Genomic DNA, 6,327 nt, shown 5'->3' with positions numbered 1-6,327 from the left:
ATCAGAAACCCCTCTTAATACTGCAGTGCTGGGGTGCTCTCCAGGGTCAGCTCTTTCCTTCTTTCTGGCCATCGTGACCTCTGCCTCACATCTGGCTTGCAGCACCATGCAGATCCCTTGAATCTTGGTGAACAGACATTGTCCAGTTTCTCCCCTACTCCTTCAAACACCTGTTCATGCCGCCACTCCTGTCTCTGATGTCCTTGCTCTGCTCCTCTGCTGGAATTCTACCTGCCCTCGGAGGGCCTCATTTAATATTCACCTGTTAACATGTCTTCCAAAAATGAGCACAATTCCTGCGCTGGCTTGACTCCATCCCAAATATCTGGAGAGTGTGTATGGTATACCTGCTTTCATTAATCCCTCATGTGGGCAACATGAACACTAGATAAATATTCATCAACATATAACATGGGGCGATGGCAGAGACCAAAACCAGATATAGCTTCAACTTCTAAGGAGGGTGGATGACTTTGAATTAAAATAACACACAAATGAATGTGCAATGGCTGTGGAATGAAATCATGAGAGGTACACCAGGCTATTAGAGTGAATGATAAGGGCATATGCATGAGTTTGAAGATAAGGAAGGAGCCCCATAATAAAGTTTCAATTTTTTGCTAGGATCTGAAGAACAACAGTTAATTGATACAGAAGGTGGATGGAGAGAACGTTCTAGAAATATGGTATAAAATAAGAAAAGGCAGGAGGGAGCTGGGAAGGCCCACCAAGTGGTTTTATTTTATGTTGCCTCCTATTTGGAAGGGGTAAGAGAAAGGTCTAAAGTGCTCTTGTCAGACAAGAGGACCAAGAAGTAGTGAGACACCCTGCAGGTAGCCAGGCAAGGTAATCACCTCCCACAGAGTAATGCCAATGTTACACATTATTCCCACATCCAAGGTAAGAGAAAACCAAGTAAGACGGTAGGCACTGAGAGAGGGCATCAGAGGGCAGACAGACTGAAACCACAATCATAGACAACTAGCCAATCTGATCACATGGATCACAGCCTTGTCTAACTCAATGAAACTAAGCGATGCTGTGTGGGGCCACCCAAGACGGACGGGTCATCGTGGAGAGGACTGACAGCACGTGGTCCACTGGAGAAGGGAATGGCAAACCATTTCAGTATTCTTGCGTTGAGAACCCCATGAACAGTATGAAAAGGCAAAAAGATAGGACACTGAAAAATGAACTCCCCAGGTTGGTAGGTGCCCAATATGCTACTGGAGATCAGTGGAGAAATAACTCCAGAAAGAATGAAGGGATGGAGCCAAAACAAAAACAACACCCAGTTGTGGATGGGACAGGTGATAGAAGCAAGGTTTGATGCTGTAAAAAGCAATATTGCATAGGAACCTGGAATGTTAGGGCCATGAATCAAGGCAAATTGGAAGTGGTCAAACAGGAGATGGCAAGAGTGAACATCAACATTCTAGGAATCAGCAAACTAAGATGGACTGGAATGGGTGAATTTAACTCAGATGACCATTATATCTACTACTTGGGCAGGAATCCCTTAGAAGAAATGGAGTAGCCATCATAGTCAACAAAAGAGTCCGAAATGCAGTACTTGGATGCAATCTCAAAAATGACATAATGATCATTGTTCGTTTCCAAGGCAAACCATTCAATATCACAGTAATCCAAGTCTATGCCCCGACCAGTAATGCTGAAGAAGCTGAAGTTGATCAGTTCTATGAAGACCTACAAGACTTTCTAGAACTAACACCCAAAAAAGATGTCCTTTTCATTATAGGGGACTGGAATGCAAAAGTAGGAAGTCAAGAAATATCTGGAGTAAAAGGCAAATTTGGCCTTGGAGTACAGAATGAAGCAGGGCAAAGGCTAATAGAGTTCTGCCAAGAGAACACACTGGTCATAGCAAACACCCTCTTCCAACAACACAAGAGAAGACTACACATGGACATCACCAGATGGTCGACACCGAAATCAGATTGATTATATTCTTTGCAGCCAAAGATGGAGAAGCTCTATACAGTCAGCAACAAGACTGGGAGCTGGCTGTGGCTCAGATCATGAACTCCTTATTGCCAAATTCAGACTGAAATTGAAGAAAGTGGAGAAAACCAACAGACCATTCAGGTATGACCTAAATCAAATCACTTATGACTATACAGTGGAAGTGAGAAATAGATTTAAGGGACTAGATCTGAGAGACAGAGTTCCTGATGAACTATGGACAGAGGTTCATGACATTGTACAGGAGACAGGGATCAAGACCATTCCCATGGAAAAGAAATGCAAAAAGCAAAATGGCTGTCTGAGGAGGCCTTACAAATAGCTGTGAAAAGAAGGGAAGCGAAAAGCAAAAGAGAAAAAGAAAGATATACCCATTTGAATGAAGAGTTCCAAAGAATAGCAAGGAGAGATAAGAAAGCCTTCCTCAGCAATCAATGCAAAGAAATAGAGGAAAACAACAGAATGGGAAAGACTAGAGATCTCTTCAAGAAAATTAGAGATATGAAATATTTCATGCAAAGATCAGCTCAATAAAGGACAGAAATGGTAGGGACCTAACAGAAGCAGAAGATATTAAGAAGAGGTGGCAAGAATACACAGAAGAACTATACAAAAAAGATCTTCACAACCCAGATAATCATAATGGTGTGATCACTCACCTAGAGCCAGACATCCTGGAATCTGAAGTCAAGTGGGCCTTAGGAAGCATCAGTACGAACCAAGCTAGTGGAGGTGATGGAATTCCAGTTGAGCTATTTCAAATCCTGAAAGATGATGCTGTGAAAGTGCTGCACTCAATATGCCAGCAAATCTGGAAAACTCAGCAGTGGCCACAGGACTGGAAAAGGTCATTTTTCAGTCCAATCCCAAAGAAAGGCAATGCCAAAGAATGCTCAAACTACCACACAATTGCACTCATCTCACACGCTAGTAAAGTAATGCTCAACATTCTCCAAAGCAGGCTTCAGCAATACGTGAACCGTGAACTTCCAGATGTTGAAGCTGGTTTTAGAAAAGGCAGAGGAACCAGAGATCAAACTGCCAACACCCGCTGGATCATCGAAAAAGCAAGAGAGTTCCAGAAAAACATCCATTTCTGCTTTATTGACTATGCCAAAGCCTTTGACTGTGTGGACCACAATAAACTGTGGAAAATTCATAAAGACACGGGAATACCAGACCACCTGACCTGCCTCTTGAGATATCTGTATGAAGGTCAGGAAGCAACAGTTAGAACTGGTCATGGAACAACACACTGGTTCCACATAGGAAAAGGAGTACATTAAGGCTGTATATTGTCACCTTACTTATTTAACTTATATGCCGAGTACATCATGAGAAATGCTGGGCTGGAGGAAGCACAAGCTGGAATCAAGATTGCCAGGAGAAATATCAATAAACTCAGATATGCAGATGACACCACCCTTACGGCAGAAAGTGAAGAAGAACTAAAGACCCTCTTGATGAAAGTGAAAGAGGAGAGTGAAAAAGTTGGCTTAAAGCTCAACATTCAGAAAACTAAGATCATGTCATCCAGTCCCATCACTTCATGGCAAATAGATGGAGAAACAGTGCGAACAGTGGCAGACTTTATTTTGGGGGGCTCCAAAGTCACTGCAGATGGTGATTGCAGCCATGAAATTAAAAGACACTTACTCCTTGGCAGGAAAGTTATGACCAGCCTAGACAGCATGTTAAAAAGCAGACATTACTTTGCCAACAAAGGTCCATCTCGTCAGGGCTATGGTTTTTGCAGTGGTCATGTATGGATGTGAGAGTTGGACTATAAAGAAAGCTGAGCGCAGAAGAACTGATGCTTTTGAACTGTGGTGTTGGAGAAGATTCTTGAGAGTCCCTTGGACTGCAAGGAGATCCAACCAGTCCATCCTAAAGGAGATTAGTCCTGGGTGTTCATTGGAAGGACTGATGTTGAAGCTGAAACTCCAATACTTTGGCCACCTGATGTGAAGAGCTGACTCACTGGAAAAGACCCTGATGCTGGGAAAGATTGAGGGCAGGAGCAGAAGGGGACAACAGAGGATGAGATGGCTGGATGGCATCACTGACTCAATGGATATGGGTTTGAGTGGACTCCGGGAGTTCGTGATGGACAGGGAGGCCTGGCATGCAGTGGTTCATGGGGTTGCAAAGAGTTGGACATGACTGAGTGACTGAACTGAATTAAACAATTATTCCACAACTGCTTCATTTATGACAGTTTCCTCTACCTAGTATGATTGTAAATTTCTAAGGCTTAGGGACCATGACATACACTATTTTGTAATATCTTTAACACATAAGATATTAGCATCTTGTACACAGTAAGTGCTAATAAACTTGTGTGTTTGTGTGTGTGTGTGTGTGTGTGTGTGTGTGTGTGTGTATAAAATCTTATACACAATCTTACTTATTGAATCCCTGTATGAGTCAACAATGAAATGGCTTTGGGGTGGTATGATATATGTTAGGAAAGAAATGATGGGGAAAAACGATCCTATTTTGATCCAATTTTCCTTTAACTCCTTTTGTTTTACAAAACAGAATCACTTACACCCATGGACTCTCTTCCTTATCTCATCTGATATTAAGATATTGAGAGACTAGGTCTGCTCCATTCCATAGCAATCACACACTCAACTCCAGGCTCTCATCAGTGATGGTTAAGATGTTTGCCATCAGGGCACAGAGTTTCTTGTTTGTTTATGAGCCAACCATGTCTGCCTTTATTCACCTCTTTTCCTTCTCTAGGCCCTTTTGTTTCTTCTAATCTGTCACTTTTAGTTGCTTCTGAAAACAAGTGATTTCTCCCTGGGCCTGACTTTTATTGGGTTGGCAAAAAAGTTTGCTCATTCAATACGTTATTCAATAAAGTTCTTGGTGAAAATTTTAAAAAAAATGTGTCTTTTGTTTTTACTTAACACTGGACAAACTTTTTAGCCAGCCTAATAGTTTTGTCCCTTACTTTAAGGCTGTCCTTAAGCACAGAAATTTTCTTCAATTTTCCAGTAGCCCATACATCTAGGACATGGAGGAGTGAGAGCTGCAAATTGTGGAAAAGCTCTTTCACAAAGTCTTAGAATAAAATCTTATCTTCTTGTGCTTGTTTTTGGTTTATTTCACTATCTTTTATAAAGCAATTAACACAGAGTAGAAGACAAATAAATCTGAATTTAAATTTCAGATGTGTTATAAACAATACATGGACAAAAGAGATGGCCACAGGGTGTGCATAGTGGCAGGAGGTGGGAGTGGGGACTGGCCTTCTTGGAATCTCCACACCATCTTCTTCCTTGGGTTGTTGACTGGAAGTCGGTGACCCTCAGTCCCAACTCAGGTGCTGGTCCCTCTCCCCTACAATAAGGAGTTCAGTCTCAGGCTCTCTAAACACTCTGTTTTACACTAAGTTGTGTAGAGAAAGCAAAAAGCACACACAATGTCACTGCTAAGTCCTGATATCCAGCGGATATAAGAAATTTTTATATAACAGTTTGAAGGAATAGTCCAGCTTAGTATATTTTTTCAAGTTATTTCCTTTGTCTGAATTACAGGTTATCCTAGGTATTTGTTACACTCTCTCCTCTTGACTTAAAAATGGTGCGATTTTGTCCTCCTTCCTTGTCTCTACTCTCACAAGTTTCCATGTCAATATCCTGCTAGGTCCAGGCATGTGATAAGAGGTCACCCACCATCTGCTCTAGATATGCTGTAACCTGAAAACAAAGACACTGCCCACTCTTGGGGTCTGGGATGCAGGTAGTCTGATATTGCTTCTCTCCCTAATAAGAACACATTTTATCCACAGCATTCACAAGGCACACTTTTTGTATTTGACCAAATTCCCATTCTCTATAACTAATATTATTACAAAGAAAATGACAATGAAACTTCTTCTTGTGACCCTCCACCAACCACACACACTGGTCTCGTTCAGAAGTATCCAAGTCCTTTCAAAAAGCAGGCTACCAAAACCTGTGGCAACTGTAACAGTGCTATCTGGAAGACTGGACGGAAACCCAGCTTCATCTGGCTCGCAGGTGTCCAGATTAATTCATCTGCTGTAATGTTCTCCGAAACCCAAGAAAGGAAAGTGGCCAAGGTGCTTACTTTGGGTATCAATCAGGGAGCCTATCTGGGCAACAATGAGGAAGGCACACTTGAAATATGGCCATTCATACAAGTAGACATTTTCTGGGTTTCCCAGTAGAAACAGTTACACTGCCTAATAACTATCAATAAGTACCCCACATGTGTTTCTACATGTTAGCTGAATATAAACATTTCTTTAAGGTAGGCAATCTTGATGTATTTTTTCTACAGCAGGGAAAATGCTATGTAACACAGGTA

At 41.8% G+C, this 6,327-nt stretch overlaps 1 protein-coding gene across 30 annotated transcripts in view; it reads right to left on the bottom strand.

The window, feature by feature from the left end:
- The window catches only part of SLC17A1 (solute carrier family 17 member 1), a 215,238-nt gene that overhangs the window by 167,479 nt on the left and 41,432 nt on the right, over positions 1-6,327 (bottom strand). For 3 of the 30 annotated variants that reach the window (XR_014062755.1, XR_014062748.1, XM_081522122.1), the window contains one exon: positions 5,078-5,334. The exons of the other annotated variants lie outside the window; for them this stretch is intronic. The gene's annotated coding sequence lies outside the window, so the exon portion shown is untranslated. Of the gene's footprint in view, positions 1-5,077; positions 5,335-6,327 lie in introns of those variants that run through there. 30 annotated transcript variants of the gene reach the window in all.

Source organism: Giraffa tippelskirchi, chromosome 8, assembly GCF_054371585.1.
Source record: "Giraffa tippelskirchi isolate mGirTip1 chromosome 8, T2T-mGirTip1v1.2.pri, whole genome shotgun sequence".
In the NCBI taxonomy this organism is placed as follows: domain Eukaryota; kingdom Metazoa; phylum Chordata; class Mammalia; order Artiodactyla; family Giraffidae; genus Giraffa; species Giraffa tippelskirchi.
Note: the sequence above shows the minus strand (reverse complement) of the source record. Positions and strands in the feature narration are given on the sequence as shown.